At 53.1% G+C, this 17721-nt stretch overlaps 1 pseudogene; it reads right to left on the bottom strand.

Annotated features, from left to right (window-relative positions):
• Window positions 1-9364: 9364 nt before the first annotated feature.
• On the bottom strand, window positions 9365-10389 carry LOC103640236 (uncharacterized; annotated as a pseudogene).
• Between the last annotated feature and the right edge of the window lie 7332 nt (window positions 10390-17721).

Here is a 17721-nt window from a genome sequence, read left to right as displayed (position 1 = left end):
GGACTTGAGCTCACCTGAATCGAGCTGGCCACGGGGGGGGGGGGGGGGTCTTCTTCGCGGTGGCGGAAACCGAATTGGGGGAACTGTGAAATTCAAGCTCGCTGGCGATCAACTGGGGACAATACTGGGTGTCGGGGTTCTTGACTACCCTACGGAGCTTGCGGTGGCTTCAATTTATAGAGAAGTTAGGCGGCGGTGACGAATTCGGCCGAGCAGTGCTGGCGGCCGGAGAGGAGGAAGAACGTGGGTGTGGTGAACACGTGTTTATCGCCGTGGCAGTAACTCCGGTGATCGATAGACAGTTAGAGGGGGTCACGGTGATGCGGTGGCGCGGTTAAGACACGCGGCGCACGGTCGGACGGTGGCGGTTCACCGGCGAGCCTATCGCTCCAGCCGTAAAGCAGAGGGGAAGGCAGAGGAGGCCGTCGGAGTGGTGTCCAGCTCACCGGCGGTGAGGATCTTTACTGAGCTATGTTTATCCGATGGCCACGACGCACGAATCACGACGAGCGGTGCTCAACGGCGATGGACCACCGGCGACGAGCAGAGGGATAGGATCTTCTTCAGTTATCCTTTACTGTACCATGGGACATTCAGTTTATGGCGCCTGACAGTCATAGTTTAGGCTCGATTTTCTCACAAATTTTCATGGCAACATACCCAATGATCTGTAGCAAAGTGGTAGATCTACAATCCATCTATAACTTTACTACAATGTGCTCCCACAAAAAGTCACAGGATCTTGCTTAAAATCAAGCCCTAAGTTCATGTCAACCCACTGTTAATCTGAATTTCATACATCAAGTTGTCTGACAGTCCAACTTCAGGCTTAATTATCTCTGGATTTTTCTTAACAACTGAGCTCACAACCTTAAGCAAGGTTGTTCTCCTATGATTAGGCTATAATTTTGATGTGGTGACCTAATATGAATTCTCATTATTTTGAAAGCTACACAGCCCCAAAGTTGGGCCTATAACCCTGTTTTCAGACTTAGCATAGGAATCCAAATCAAGGTCCTTTTTGCAAATAAGTCCAAAACTTAACATTTGGCTTTCAAGTCCACACATTTGTGAACCAAAGGACTTATGATACCTATTTGGCTTGGTTTTTGCACTTTAGTCCAAAAGTGGACTAATTTTGCACATAGGTCCCTAGGGTTTAGTCTGAGGGTTTCCCAGGGTTCCAATCAGGGTTTTTAATATCCCAGGGGTATAAATGTGACTCCACTTTGTTTTTGGGGATATTTTATGACTCTTTCCCTAAAGTCTTTGGGTTTTCTCATCTTAGGTGAAGTTTTACCCCTTTAACCCTTGTTTAGGGTAAAGCTTCCTATCCAGGGTCCTATTTGCAAAACCTTAAAACAATACAACTTGTTTGAAATTTTGCCTAGTGAATGCACTTTAGGTGTGTCAAACATATGCAATGCTAATGCTTATGATGCCATGCTCATGTTTTAGTTATAGTAACACCAGGAGTGTTACAATAGTGAGCTGACTGCCTTGCGATACGCTCGGCTGTATTTTTGTCATCTGGTTCCTCTTCATTCCTTATATATCTGATGATCGGCTCCCTCCAGTCATCAGGATTTGATTCTGGTTGGCTCAGAGTATTGCACTCTTCTACCCGATCCGCTGAAATGCTCGGGCGTGGCACTTCTTGGACAAAAACTCCAGGCGGGACCTGAGTCCGACTGGACCCTAGCTTAGACAATGCATCAGCCGCCGTGTTGCGGTGTCTCTCCACATGATGAAACTCCAATCCTTCAAATTTATCTTCTAGTTTCCGGACAGTAGTGCAATATTTTCCCATGGAATCATTCGAGCAATCCCATTCTTTGTTTATCTGACTTATGACCACCAGAGAGTCTCCATACACCATCAGTCTCTTGATGCCCAGTGATATGGCAATGCTCAGCCCGTGAATCAGAGCTTCGTACTCGACTGCGTTGTTAGATGCCGGGAATAACAATTGAAGAGCGTACTTGAGTTGTTCGCCTCCAAGTGCAATAAAGAGGATCCCTGCACCTGCTCCCTGCAGCTTCAATGAGCCGTCAAAATACATTTGCCATACTTCTGCGATTTCCGGGTTATCCGGTACCTGTTGCTCGGTCCACTCTAATACAAAGTCAACTAGTGCTTGAGTTTTGATAGCAGTGCGAGGTCGAAATTCAATGTCATGAGATCCCAATTCACAGGCCCACTTGGCTACTCTTTTGATGGCTTCTTTGTTGTGGAGAATATCCCATATTGGAAATCCAGTGACTACTATGACTTTGTGGTCGTCGAAGTAGTGCTGAAGCTTGCGTGCAGTTAGAAGTACTGCATACAATAGCTTTTGAACCTGAGGATATTTCTTCTTTGAAGAGCCCAGAACTTCACTGATGAAATAGACAGGGTGTTGTACTGGGTATGCATGCCCTTCTTCCGCTCGCTCGACTACTAACGCGGTGCTCACCACGTGAGTCGTGCAAGAGATGTACAATAACAGATCTTCTACCGGTTGAGTCGGCGTGGCTCGGCGTGGCGGTTTCAGCACTGGTGGTGTCGTCAAGAATTTTTTCAGCGTGTCTAGAGCTTCTTGTGCTTCTGAAGTCCACTGAAATTTGTCCACCTTCTTGAGTAATTTATAGAATGGTAAGCCTTTTTCTCCCAGCCTTGATATGAACCTGCTTAGGGCTGCCATACACCCGGTGAGTCTTTGAACTTTCTTTTGTGATCGTGGTGCTTCCATCCTCATGATAGCTTCGATCTTTTCTGGATTGGCTTCAATTCCCCGGTGGCTAACAATAAACACTAGCAACTTTCCTGCCGGCACTCCGAAAACGCACTTTTTGGGATTAAGCTTCCATCTGTATCGTCGTAGACTATTGAAGACCAGCTGTAAATCTTCGATGAAATTTTCTGAATCCTATGTCTTGATCACCACGTCGTCCACGTAGGCTTCCACACGCTTGCCCTAGTGATCGGCTAAGCATGTCTGAATAGCCCTCTGATAAGTTGCTCCAGCGTTTTTGAGGCCGAACGGCATGGAGGTATAGCAGAAGGCTCCAAACGGGGTGATAAATGCCATTTTTTCCTCGTCTTCTTTTGCCAAACTAATCTGATGATACCCATAGTAGCAATCCAAGAAAGACAGCATAGAGTATCCGGTGGTTGAGTCCACCACCTGGTCGATTCTAGGAAGCCCGAAGGGATCCTTCGGATAGTGTTTGTTGAGATCCGTATAGTCAACGCACATGCGCCAATCCACTTTATTCTTTTTGAGTACAAGAATAGGGTTGGCCAACCATTCAGGATGTAACACCTCTCTAATGAATCCGGCTGCGACCAAGCGAGCTAGCTCAGCACGGATGGCTTCTCTCTTGTCGGGCGTAAAGCGATGTAATTTTTGGCGTATTGGCCTCGCCTGGGGGTAGACCTTCAATTTGTGCTCGGCCAGCTCTCTTGGGACTCCCGGCATATCCGCAGGTTGCCATGCGAATACGTCTCGGTTATCTTGCAGAAACTGGACGAGCGCGCTTTCCTATTTGTCATCCAGGCTGGAGCTGATGATGGCAGTTTTGCGCTCGTCAGCGAACCCGAGGTTGATCCTTTTGGTTTCTTCAGTCGGCTGCATAGAGGTCACGGCTTGTGCTTCGTTCGCGGGGACCGTGAGGTCTTCCTTAGGCTTTGAGTTTGCCTGTGCAGAGGAAATCGCCGATGGTTTGGTGTAGAGGGCCGCCTGAACAGCCACTCGGAAACATTCTGCGGTGCCTTGGAAGTCGGCGCGCACTGTTATGATCCCTTGCGGTCCAGGCATCTTCAATATCATGTACGTATAATGTGGAATAGCCATGAACTTCGCTAATCCGGGCCTCCCGATGATGGCGTTGTATCCACAGTCGAAGTTTGCCACCTCGAACCTCAGGAACTCGGTTCTGTAGTTTTCCGGAGTTCCGAAGGTGACTGGCATGTAGATGTGGCCCAGCGGGTATTCTCCTTCAGTCGGCACGATGCCGAAGAAGGGTGTGTCCGACTCGTGGAGCTCTTTGAGTGGAACTCCCAAGCCTTGGAGCGTCCGGGGGAAGGTGACGTTGATGCTGCTTCCCCCGTCCATTAGTACCTTCTTTACCCTGCTCTCTCGGATCACCGGATCGACGAGAAGTGGGTATTTGCCTGGGTGGTCGAAGTTAAGCCATTGGTCTGCCCGGGTGAAGGTGATCGGGTGCTCAGACCATTGGTACGGGGCGGGAGGACCGGTGGCCGCCACCAGTATCTGACGATCGTTGAGCTTTTGTTGTCTCTTGCTTTCTTGTGACCCGTGTCCGCCGAAGATGACGTTGACTTCTCTGTCGACGCGCGGGAAAGCTCCTCCTCTTCCCTCCTCCTGCTGCCGGGGTTGTTGCGGTTCTCCAGGTCCTCCTCACGACGGGGGAGGAGGTAGAGGTTGAAAAGGTCGACCGTGCCCGACGGAGTGTTTGAAGTCCCTACAGTTCTAGAGGGTGTGGCGCATGTCCTTGTGATATGGGCACTGGGCGTCGAGGATGTCGTCCAGCGTGCGTTCGCCTCCGCGAGGTCCTCCTCGGGCGCGAGAGGCGGGTGGTCCAGTGGCGTGGACCTCCTCACGAGGCCTCTTCTCCCAGCGCTTGTCGGGTTGCTAGTTCGTGTCGCGTCGTGGCGCTCTGGTGCAGGTTTCACTCCTCCGATGAGGTCCTGAGCTCGTTCGTCCGCGATGATGTAGAGGTCAGCCTCTCGGAACAGTTGCTCGGAGGTAATCGGCGCCTTCTGTAATATGGCTCGGACGAATGTCGAGTCATTGGAACCCCTATAGAAGTCCTCGATCACTGCCGCTTCCGCGACTTCGGGGATATGATTTATCATGGTCTGGAACCTTTTTAGGTACAACCGAAGAGTTTCGTCCCCTTGGCGCTTGATGGATTTGAGGTCCCATGGTTACGCCGGTTTGTCGGAGAGAGACTGAAAGTTGGCGGTGAAGCGCCGACTGAAATCGCTCCAGTCGTCGATGCAGTGTCGGGGTAGGTGTCGTAGCCATTGCAGCGTGTCTTGCCCGAGGACAATAGGCAAGTACGCGGTCATCACGTCCTCGGTTGCCCCAGCTGCCCGGGCAGCGATGGTGTAGACGGCCAGCCAACCTCCCGGATCCTGCTTAGGTTCGTACTTGTCGACGTTGGAGACCTTGAAGTTAGGGGGCCATTGAATGGCCCTGAGGCGCGGAGTAAGTGCCGATACTCCGCACGTGTCCTTCTGTCGTTGATGATGATGCTGGTCCTAGGGAGGAGAGTGGTTGTCGTGGTGCCTCGACCGTCCCCGGGTGGTGCCACCAGTTGAAGCCGTGGCCGACTCGGTCATGGTAGCCTGACTTCACGCTGGGACGCCGTGATCCCGGTCGTACTCTTCCCGTTGACGAATTTTGTTCTCGTGTCGTCGTTCGCACGAAGCGTTGATGGAGCTCCGTGCGTCCTGCCGACTGTTGATGGCGTGTCGTAGATCATTTGGTGGGTGAGCAAGGGGCAGGAGATGATTGCCCTCGGCGTCGGGAGTCCGCGGGAGGCCATCCGCTATCCGAGCCAATACTCCGCCAACTTCACTCGGCGTGTTCATGGCTCGGGCGAAATCGGGGTTCAGGTTGCGTCCGAAGAGTGGATTTTCCCGGCGTTGCCTTGTTTCCTGCTCGGCCTGTTCTTGAGCCCGCCGACGATCGCGTCGTCGGGAATTCCTTCTTTCCCTGAAGACACGTTCCTCCGGAGTTTCTCCTATATCTGAGACCTCATCTCGTGATACAGGTTGCGCTGAGTCCAGTTCTCCGGCCTTGTGATGTCGTCGGATATTTCGGCGTCGGTTCCTTCGTCGGCGGGACTCCCGCTGAGGAGGTTCCTCTCCAGGTACGGTCGGCTCGTCGTCGGAGATGGGGGGCGACTCTGCCCTTCCAATGAAGAGGACGTCAGGGTAGAATGGAACAGTTGTCGTGGCGACCCTCTTTCTGCCCTCCGTTGAGGACGAAGGTGCAGAAAGGCCAGCTTGCCACCTTTCGATCTCATTCGTTTCTTTCTTCCTCGTGATCCGTGTCCATTCTATCATCGGAGAGGTGGACAACGGCGTTCTCCGGGCTGACAAGCCCTGGGCTCCTAGTTTACTGAAGGTGATCTTTTTCTGGGGCGCTGGAGGTTGCGCCTTTTCCTGCTTTGCCCCGATTTTCCCGGGGATTTCTGAGGAAGATTTTCTCTCCGGTGGATCCGCGATGCGATGCAGAGTTCCCTCCTCATCTGCTACAGATGAGATAATTCTGAAGCAGAATGTGGACCCGGGACGGAGGATGATCTTGTGCTGGAAGGTGACGGCCATTGAGCTAGCTTGGATCGATGACACACCCCCTACCTGGCGCGCCAGCTATCGGTGTTTTGGGTCCGACCGCGCACCTGGGTTTATCCCTCAAGGTGCTTTTAGGAGTAGGACGGTGTTATTGATTGTAGCTCGATGGTTCGTGCTGGATGCACGAGAAACAGTGGACAATGGTTTACAGGTTCGGGCCGCTTTGAGATGCGTAACACCCTACGTCCTGTCGAGAGTGTTTTATGCGGTGAGTTACAAGAGGATTCTCTAGCGCTGAGAACGTAGAGAGTTGGGTGGGAGGCTAAGTAGCGAGTCTCTGATCTGAAGGGGTGCTCCCTAGGCCTTATTTATTCGACCGTGGGGCGGTACATGTGGATATTACAGCGACGGTACCTAAGAAATAGTGAACCAACTGAGTCTATCCTCCTATAATCCTACCGACCTATTCTTGCTTGGTTCCGTTGTACGGGGCTCCTGCACGAGAAGGTCGGGCCTCCGTTGTGATTACTGCTCGAATTCGTTGGGCCGTCTTGGGCTTGTGCCGTTACAGCCTTGTGTCGATTCGCTTCATTGGTCGTTCCTTCCCAGGCCCACGAGGGGGATGACCTTACGAATTATGGGGCCCTTGGGCCTTTTGTGAGGTCTTTTATCCTTCTGGTGGACCCAGGGGATATCTGTCCCCCACAGCAGAACCTCCCAAGGTATCGGGCCCACATGCACCTGTCCTTGTCCTAAAGACCTCAGACGACCATGCATGTGCACCAGATAACTTAACAGGATCCGTCCGATTGCCCCAAGGACATCGAATAAACCACTTACAACCAGAACCGCGGGATTAAGTAACACTAATCACACACACAAAATTTTTGCAGCGGAAATCGTATTACCAAATTTTATAGGTTACAAAAATTTTACATTATTTTATCGGAGTGATTACAAAAGTATAAGTTTGAAATATATGCTAGCTCAAGTGACCATCCTCAATAAGAAGTATAGAAGAAGTACTTAGACTTATAAGAAGGCCAAGCCCACCGGCACTTAACACCATCATCAGCAGCACAAAACTATAACCCGAAAAACAACAGGGAATAAAACCTTGAGTATGGAATTACTCAGCAAGACTTACCCGACTAAAGAAAAGACTCTCAAGGGTATGCTGGATTTAGGAATCAAGGAGAGGCTCTTAGCAAGAATCAACTTAGATACTTTTGCAGAAAAAGCTTACTAAAGTGAGTCCTTACTTTCAATATTTTAATGCCAGATTAAATACTAATAGACTCTGTTTGCACCTAGTCTAATTTCACCATCTCATCAATACTACATCATTTTTATTCATAATGTTTACATCCTGACTTAGGTTGCAGGGCAGCGATCAAGTCTCCACTCTCCGGGGATATAACGGCGATCCGAATCGATTTACTCAGCTGAGGATCTCTAACCACACGACATATGTTTCTCGTAAACCTTGCATGTCTACCATTCCCACGGATCCTCCACTGCATGAACAGGTCCGTGCCACCTGAGAGCACACCACCCCTTTTAGGCGGTCCTTTGCCAGGAGGGTACGTGCCACTCTCGCCATCTCTCCACTCCCAGTGCGCGATTGTCTTTTCATGTATGGAATAGCTGGGTTCAAGCTTACCCTGTTCCATTTCCAGGGCATGTGGTTAGTTAAGATAGTCCTCGATCAACAGGCCTACATACGCATCCAATCCTTAACTAACCTGGGTAGAACATCACCTGTTCCTAGCCCAAGTCCCGATTTAAGTACTTACATCCTTAGGATTGTTTATGTTCCTAGGATGAAAAGAGCATCACAGGGAACTTTGCAGTAAGATCCCACCACGCTCTCAATGAAAATATTCTTGTAGGTAGAAGCCATCTTTCCTCAGGATAACCCCTGAGCTAGGCCTTAATGCAAAAGACAACCTCTATCCACAAGATCTGAGCAGGGCTAAGCATTTTTGTAAATCAGATTTTGATACTTCACCAGAAGTATCTATAAAGGTATGGATATCAAGGAAGGCAATGCATCAAAGGGTTCCAAGCAACTCCTATAAACCTAATGCACATTTCACTAGACTTAAAGTGTGCAAAAATTATTTAAAAACACAAGGAAGGGGTTGCATGCACCGGGGCTTGCCTGGGTAACACTAGGTTAGTGTGTGTTAGGCGTCGATCACTTGACGAGCATCCTTTGTCCCGATACTTGTTTCGTCTGTCCATCTCCAGTTCCGTTCATCAGCACCTTCTTGTGGTCGACTCAGTTCTAGTTCTTCGCATTGCGTGGTTAACTCACGTACCTGAATGAATGCATTATGCACATGAATGCATATAGATCGGAATATTTCAAACCTAAATAGTACTACACGATAGCGAATTAAATGCCTATCGGCGTGGCGTTGTATAATTTTATATGAAATTACTAGTTATTGACGTACGACTGAGCGCAATAATTACGCTTCTCGAACCTATCGCAAACATCACGAAACAACAAATTATACACATTAATCACGATTAGCCTAAACACAACTTATCAGTTAATTAATTAAATTCTAAACTTATCCCTCGTTTTATAAATTACACTACATCGCTCACAAAGAATTATTTTAGTTCTATTTTACTCCTCCCATATTTTACATGTCAACAATTACTCAAACATTTCTTTATCGTAAATACATACACATCTTTATAATTGATTAAAATATTTTATTATCACACAGGCCTACTAATATTCTACTCGGTACACTAATTCAGCTAATTAATCAGAATAACGAAATAATTCGCCATAGCTGAATCTGGCTCGATAATCGCAAGAACTGCGAAGTCGACGAGAGTTTCGTGACTCACGCAATTATCGAGCACTTAATGAGCATCGCACTAGCACATTAATTTATTTAACGTTCGAACTATTCTAAACAATTCATCAGCTTACCGTTTCAACAGCTGACACGAATCCGCGAGATCGGTAGCGATTTTCCGATCCAGGCAATTTGTCGAGCGCTTGGGGAATATCGCGTTGTTGGCTACGTCTTCATCTGATGCTTGGGATTTCTTGACGACACAAGAAACGACGACGAGATCGTGTTTGGAGTGAGCTGGTGAGGTGGGGGTCGAGTAGGGGATGACAACTTCGACGACGATATAGGAGGGTGGCATATATAGAGCTGCACACACGACGCGGCGAACTAAGTCGCGAGGCCGGCCGACGAGGGATTTCAAGGAACACGACGGTCAGTCGGTGAGCTGGCAAGTTCGGATAGGGACGGCTAACGTGAAGATCATGACGAACATGACATCGATGACTGACCAAGATACGATTGGTGAGTTGAGCGACTCTGACGATTTGATAGTGGTGACTTGGGCGAGCATACTACGGAATGATGCCCCGCCTGGCCGAACTGAAGGAAGCGCGGACCAGAGACAAAGTGGATACCAGGGGCGAGTTCACGGCAACAGACACGCCTGACGACCACAGACGCGGCCGGGATAACTTAAAAATACAACGACAGACAAGAGTCGGCTTGGAGACGACAACCGGCACGGAAGAGATAAGCTCGACGCGGAAGCTCGACACGTCGTTGCGAGGAGAGAACTTTGTGCGCGCAATAGAAGAACGCGACACGCGCAGCAGGGGCGAGCAGCAGGCACCGAGCTGCGCTGGGGGAATAACCGCTCGACCATGGGTGAGGTGAGGAGCCGGAGCGAGCTCGAGGAGTAGTGCGCGCACCGGGACAGGAGAGAGGGAACTCCGGCCAGCAGAGATGCGGCACAAGGAGCTCCACACCGCGCGCACGCCAGGAAACCGCAGCCAAGACGAACAACCATGGGAAGGACCTTGACGAAGCTGTGCGCGTCCATGGTTGGGAAGGAGAGGAGCTGGGCGGACTGGGACTGAAATGAGCCGGCCGTGAGTAGTGAGATGGGAGAGAGATAATGGCGTGGCGCGCGGCCGACGAACAGAGGGGAGAGGGAGGAGCTTGAGCGCGCGGCGAACCAGGTGAGGTCCGAGCATCGCGGCGCACGGCCATGGGAGACGCTGGAGGAAACGCTGGCCATGGAAGAGGGCAGAAGAGAGCGTCGGCAGATGTGGGAGAGAGAGGAGCGTGTGGCCGGGTGAGCACCACGGAGCGGCAGGGAGCTTGGACGTGCAGAACAGGACGCCGAGCAGGGACGCAGATAATTTGCTGCAGCGCTGGGAGCTCGATTGTATTTAAAGGAAACAAGGGCGGCTGGGCGGCAGACGGATAGGATTAGGAGTATAGATGTCCAGAAAGCACGTGGCCCGTTAGCCCGGCACGAAGCACGGTTTTTTAGCACGACACGAGCCCGGCACGGCACGAATTTAAGCGGGCCCGGGCTTAGCCCGGCCCGAAGAGCGTGCCGGGCTCGACAGGAATTTGAGCCCGTTGGACTGGCCCGAGCACGGCCCGTTATGAGCCGGGCCTTTAAACCGGCCCGTTCACAGAACTTCCAAGTTCCAACGGCTCCACAAATAATGGGTTGCCTCCCAACGGCCCAAATAGCGCACTCCGCCGCACGCCCGCAGTGCCTCCCGCACCGTGTTATTTAGTCCGTGAGCAAAGACACCGTGGTAACCCTAACCCTAACCCTCTCTCGCTCCTGCGTCCTCTCCGTGCGGCGGCTCCCGGATCTAGCTCTCGCTCTCAGTCTCTCTCGCTCCTTTGTGCGGCTCATGTGCTCCGGTGCTCTCGGTCCTGTGCGCGGCTGCCTCCGGTGCTCCCTGCTTCTTCTCCGGCTTGAGAGCTCCGGTACTCTCTGGTCCCTCCTCCCGGCGCGAGCGGATTCTTCTTCGGGTACCGGCAACTGGTGGCGGCGGTGATAGGCACGGCGAAGGCGTCGGGTAACCGGGCGCTGTTCGTGCCGGCAGAGGGGATGGATCTGCTCGCCCAAATGTTCCTGGAGCCGCCATACTACCCCAGCCTAGACGCCGTCAAGACGTTTCTAGCGGATTACTGGGTACAGCAGATAGCGTTGTTTTGCAGGATTTAAAATACTATGCAGGCATCGTAATTTCGTTGGGGCCTTTTGCCCTTTAGTGATAGAGCAATTCATTTCTATAAGCGATCATGTACTGGTGTTCTACGTAGATAGATGGATTCAGTTAGATAACAGTAAGATCTCTTTATCTCTGAGAATTTTTTGTGATGTCAGTTTTAGGTTTTTATGCTAAATATGATTGTGTGTTTTGCGGGCTCGGGCCGGCCCGGTCTAATAAATGGGCCGTGCTATTCGGGCCAGCCCGGCACGGTCGGGCCTCCACCGTGCCGTGCTCGGGTAGCTGTCTGGGCCCGTCGGGCGGCACGGCACGGCCCGGTTAAGTGATCGGGCTTAACCGTGCCGGGCTCAAACGGGCCGGGCCAAGTCGTGCTCGGGCTGGGCCGGGCCGTGCCGCCCGTTTGGACATCTATAATTAGGAGATGAGCACACCGCACAGGATATTTTCTATTTCTAGATTTTTAATTTCCTTACCGAAAAATCTCAGATATTTGTAGATCGAGATTTTTAGCGACAACAAAGGATCAACGCACTAGACGACAACAGGCTACACACTTTATTTTCTGAATCAAGAAACGAAAAAAATCCGAGGTATACGATTCTGACTAAATCTCGTTCGGATAATTTTAGTGACTGTTTCGGGTAACACGGAAACGGGCTGGATATCGGATACATTATTCTGAGACAATACCAATCTAATTTGAGACCGAGATGAGTAATAACATACCGAATCAAATGGATTTCGGTTTTGGTATTTTAATCTGCGTGATTCGACTAATATTAGCCGAAACCATATCGGCTAATGCACACATGATTTCATCGCTAGAACAGCGTGCTGAAGAATGAATAGAATCATATCCTCACGCATGAGTTCACTCATACGACGCACGATTTGAATTATTTTACACTGAGTATTTTAGTCGTTGAGTTCAAATTAATTTGCCCGGGATAAAAATCATCCGAGTGAGTTGGGCTTCCGAATTCGTATTCGCGCGAACAATGAATTTTAAATAATCACCGGACGCACCGACTTTCGGAACAACTACGTTCCGAACATCATGAAAATTTCGGAAGAGCCCGGACAGATAAAAATAAAAACGACGTCGCACTCGCGATCGACGAAACCGACGCGATATTAAAATCGCGATTGACGAAGATGATTAAAATTTAGCGTCTGTTCACCCACTGATATTACGTGCTTAAATCCATACTCGTTGTCGAGCGGAATATAAACACCAGGGGAGTTACAGAAAAGGAGAAGAAGGACGCAAAAAAGGCCCGGGCTCGCGAGCGGATGCGGGCTCGGGATGCCTTGGAGAAGCTTCGTCGGAGGCAGGCGAGGGACGGGCTCTCAAGGGAGCCGTCGCCGGAGACGCCTGACGATAACGATGATGACGATGATGACGAGGACGATGACATGGCAGCTCGACTTGGCTTCAGCCCGGACCCGAGGCTGGGCCAGGGGTCGCCGAGCCAGCCTCCTAGTGGGCTGGAGCCATCAGTGCTTGGGGCCAGGACACCGAGGTCCCAGTCTGAGGAGCGGAGGCAGGCCGAGGGGGTATTGGACCCCTTGGCTGAGGTAACTGGGGCGACTCCGGGGAGTCAGGTCGATCTGCCCATCTTCCAAGAGCGAGTGCCCGTGCCGGCTGTACAGGAGGTTGGTCCCCTGGCCATGACGACGCCTGGGCAGGCCGCCCCTTCGGCGCCTCGGGCGTCCGAGGCAGAAGCGGCGCCGAAGCTGGCGTCGGGGCATCCCTCGGCAGCGCCTTCGGGGACTAGGGCCTGAGGGGCCTCCCCGCAGGCACGACTGGCCTTGGTCCGGAGCGGGTAAGTATCTAAGAATACCTCTGTTTTGGTTTTTTCCCTGTGTGTCTTGATCTTGCTTTCTCTGTCTTTCTTCCAGCAAGCGAAGGCAGGGCTCGGCTGGTCTGGCCCCCAAGAAGGCCCTTAAGACGGGGCTGGCCTCCGCAGCCGGTGCCGCGGCGCGCCATGCCGGTTGGCTGGCCTCCGCACAAGGCGCCCTCGAGAGGGGGTCTAGGCAGCACGAGTTGCCATGGGGCAAGCCTCCCAGACTAACCCTTCCGCCGGAGCGGCCATCATGCCGGGGGAGGCCGCTGACGTGGCCACGGTGTTGAGCCCGACTGACTTGTTGCCGGTGCCGGCATCGACTCCCGCTGGGGCCGTTGCTGATTCATCCATGGGCCCGTCCGTCGGCGCTGATGTCGGGATGGCTGAGGCACCGCCGCTCGTGGTCGTCCCTGACCTCCCCGTTCTCGGCCATGAGGAGAAGGCGGCCGTCGTCGCCGAGGTCGGCGATCGGAGGCCTGCCTCCTTAGCCGAGGAGAGGCCCAACACGTCGATTGCGGCGGTACCCGAAGCACTGGCCACAGGGGGACCCAACGCCTTGGTCGAGGTGCGCACAGTACCGTGGCCCGTCTTGGGGAGCAGCGGCCTTATCCCCGCGCGGCTCAACCTCGATGAGTGGTGTGGGTGGCCGCTCCGGTTCTAGAGCCATGCCACCTCAGACTCGGAGGCCCTCCTCTCCCTCGACGATGAGCTGGAGGAGAGGACTCGGGATAATTTCCGTGAGTATATCGAGGCGGCGACGAGGTCGCTTTGATCGGCCATGGAGACCCTTTCCAGGGACGTTCCCAGGGTCTTCCAGGTAAGGATTTAGGCGTAGACCTTGCGTGACCAGGGCACTCTTTGTAATACCCTGTTTTCCTTCCTCAGGAACTTGCGGACATGAGCACCGCCAAGTCGCTGTTCCTCTGCCGCGAGAGAGACATCAGGGACTCATTGCAGTCCCAGAGGACCGTGCTTGCCGAGGCCAATGAGCGCCTCGCCCAACGGAGCACTGAGGTGGCGGATCTTCGGCTGCTCTGTGATGAGCTAAAGTTGGTGGCAGCGGCGGCGCGAGCAGAGGCGACGGTGGCCCGAGAGCGGGTGGCTTCCCAGGCCGAGGAGATGCAGCAGCGGCGGCTGGAGCTCGGCCAGGTCCTCAGCGAGCTGGACCAATCTTGGAGCCAAGCTGCAGAGGCTGTGAGCCGGGCTGAGGCCCTTAAGGGTCAGCTGGCTGAGGCTACGGGCGGCTAGCCGAGGTGTCCGCTCGAGCCGAAGGTATGTGTCGCCCGCTTTGTAGCTTTGACTTAGCTTCATTCTTCACCTCGTGTCTGAAGAATTTTGTTTGGCTGTCTGCAGGGTTGGAGACGGCTCTTAGCGAGTCCGTCAAGAATTGCAAGGCGCTTGCCCAGGCGGCTGAGCAGAAGGAGGCCGACCACGTGGCCATGTTCGAGGCTATCTCGGCCTTTGCCGGGCCTTCGGCCTCGATGACGTCCCCTCGGGTAGCCCCCCCAGAGTCACCTGCGGGCCTTGGGCGGCCACGTGCGCGGCAGACTCCACGGGGCGCTGCACCACGGCGTTAGGCGGACCTTCGCCGTGCTCGCTTCCCACTACGACGTGGATCTGGAGCGGGTCAGCGAGGGGTACTGCTTACCCGACGAAGATGAGGCTGCCTTAGCCGAGGTCCAGAGGCTTGACGCGGCCGTCGCGGGCCCAAGCGCGGTGCTGGCGTCCTCCTTCGAGGTGGAGATCCTCTCGCTCGAGTCACCGTCTGAGGCCAGGCCAGATTCCGCCGAGGGTGGAAACGACGCCGAGGGCGCCGCTCCTGCCCCTGCCGATGTCTGATTCCTATAGGAACAGTTTGTCCAAAGCATGCGTATGTTTTTTGCGGCCGCTGAGGCCTAAATATATTTAGTGTTTGGATTATAAAGCTGCGTTTTCTTTCCTCTCGTTTCGAGCATTTGGACTTGTTCGTCGGTAGCAGAATCTCTTTATCGAGCGAGAGTTACTTTTCGCGGAAGGTGATGAGTGAGGTATCTGTATCCCGGAGGCGTAGGAGTCCCTCGGCTCGGTCGGCCTTGCCGTTTACGTGCTCTCTCACTCGTTTGTAGGATCCTGCTATCGATATAGTCGAAGGCACGAAAGTTGTTTTGGTAGAAAACTTTTCCGAAGAAAATTTTGACACAGAGGGGGTTCCCCCCTTCTAGCCCCCGAGGGAGGGTCGGGCTTTGCCGAGGCAAGGCCGATCCTCCCTTGATGGTTAGACTTTATTTGTGTATGTAAAGAAAGCGAGATACATGAACGACTTGAAACATTTTAAGGGTAAAAGTGACGTAGTTGTTCGATGTTCCAAGCGTTGCTGCAGACCTCGCCTTGATCGTTGGCCAGCTTGTATGTCCCAGGCTTCAGAACTTTGGTGATGATGAACGGCCCCTCCCAGGGAGGAGTAAGCTTGTGGCGTCCTCAGGCGTCTTGTCGCAGCCGAAGTACCAAGTCCCCCACTTGGAAGTCTCGGGGCCGAACCCTTCGGGCGTGGTAGCATCGCAGAGACTGCTGATACCGCGCTGAGTGTAGTAAGGCCACGTCCCGAGCCTCTTCCAGCTGGTCCAAGGAATCTTCTCGGCTGGTTTGGTTGCCTCGGTCGTCGTACGCCTTTGTCCTTGGGGAACCGTATTCCAAGTCTGTGGGTAAGATGGCCTCGGCCCCATAGACTAGGAAAAATGGCGTGAAGCCCGTGGCCCGGCTCGGCGTCGTCCTCAGACTCTAGACCACCGAGGGTAGCTCTTTCATCCACCGCTTGCCAAACTTGGTGAGGTCGTTGTAGATCCTCGGTTTTAGTCCCTGCAAAATCATATCGTTGGCGCGCTCCACCTGCCCATTCGTCATCGGGTGAGCTACGGCGGCCCAGTCCACACGGATGTGGTGGTCCTCGCAGAAGTCTAGGAACTTTTTGTCGGTGAACTGCGTGCCATTGTCGGTGATGATAGAATTTGGGACTCCAAAGCGATGGATGATATTTGTGAAGAACGCCACCGCCTGCTCGGACCTGATGCTGGTTAAGGGTCGGACTTCGATCCACTTGGAGAATTTGTCGATGGCAATCAGCAGGTGCGTGAAGCCCCCGGGTGCCTTCTGCAAGGGACCGACGAGGTCCAGACCCCACACGGCAAACGGCCAAGTGATAGGTATTGTCTGCAGTGCCTGAGCGGGCAGGTGCGTCTGTCGCGCGTAGAATTGACACCCCGGCAGGAGCGTACAATCCTAGTGGCCACTGCGGTTGGCCAGTAGAAACCTTGTCGAAAAGCGTTTCCCATGAGGGCTCGAGGTGCTGCATGGTGACCACAAGCCCCCGAGTGTATTTCTTGTAACAGCTCTTATCCTTGGGCAATGGATATACATCGTTGGAGAATGCCCGAGGGGTTGCGGTGGTACAACTCCTTTTCATCACCTAGTAAAACGAACGACTTGGCGCGCCGAGCCAGTCGCCGAGCTTCGGCCTTGTCGAGGGGCAGCTCTCCTCGGAGGAGATATTCCAGGTACGGGGTCTGCCAGTTCGGGACCGGTGTGACCCCGTTCCGCTCCTCCTCGACACGCATGGCCTCACCCTTGGCGATCGCGGGTACCTCGGGCTGGGCCGAGGCCTCCTCGGGCTCGGGCGCGTCATCAATTTGGATGGATGGCTGATCTATATCCTTGGAGAAGACGTTCGGGGGAACCGTCATTCGCCCCGAGGCTATTTTCGCCAGCTCATCTGCGGTTTCATTGTACCGTCGAGCAACATGGTTGAGTTCCAGCCCGTAGAACTTATCTTCCAAGTGTCGAACTTCGTCGCAGTAGGCCTCCATTTTTCGATCGCGGCAGTGGGAGTTCTTCATGACTTGGTTAATGACGAGCTGCGAGTCGCCATGAGCGTCGAGGCGCCGAACCCCTAGCTCGACGGTGATGCGCAGGCCATTAACCAAGGCTTCGTACTCGGCCACGTTGTTTGATGCTGGGAAATGAAGGCGCAGCACGTAACAAACATGTTCTCCGAGGGGTGAGATGAAGAGCAAGCCACGCCTGCTCCTGTTTTCATCAGCGACCCGTCGAAGTACATGGTCCAAAGTTCGGGTTGGATCGAGGCCATCGGTAACTGGGTGTCAGTCCATTCAGCCAGGAAGTCGGCCAGGACTTGGGATTTTATGGCCTTCCGAGGGGCAAATGAAAGTGTTTTGCCCATAAGCTTCACTGCCCATTTTGCTATCCTACACGAGGCTTCTCGGGACTGGATGATCTCTCCCAGGGGGAAGGATGACACCACAGTCACCGAATGAGACTCGAAGTAGTGTCGCAACTTTCATCGTGTCAGAATCACTGCGTAGAGCAGCATCTAGATCTGCGGGTAGCGGGCTTTGGTCTCGGATAGCACTTCGCTGGTGAAGTAGACTGGCCTCTGGACGAGCAGTGCATGCCCTTCTTCTCACCTCTCGACTACGATCGCGGCGCAGTCCACCTGAGTGGTTGCGGCTACGTAGATCAAGAGGGCTTCTC

This window comes from Zea mays, chromosome 9 (assembly GCF_902167145.1).
Source record: "Zea mays cultivar B73 chromosome 9, Zm-B73-REFERENCE-NAM-5.0, whole genome shotgun sequence".
Classification (NCBI taxonomy): Eukaryota; Viridiplantae; Streptophyta; class Magnoliopsida; order Poales; family Poaceae; genus Zea; species Zea mays.
This window is presented reverse-complemented; position numbering and strand designations above follow the sequence as displayed.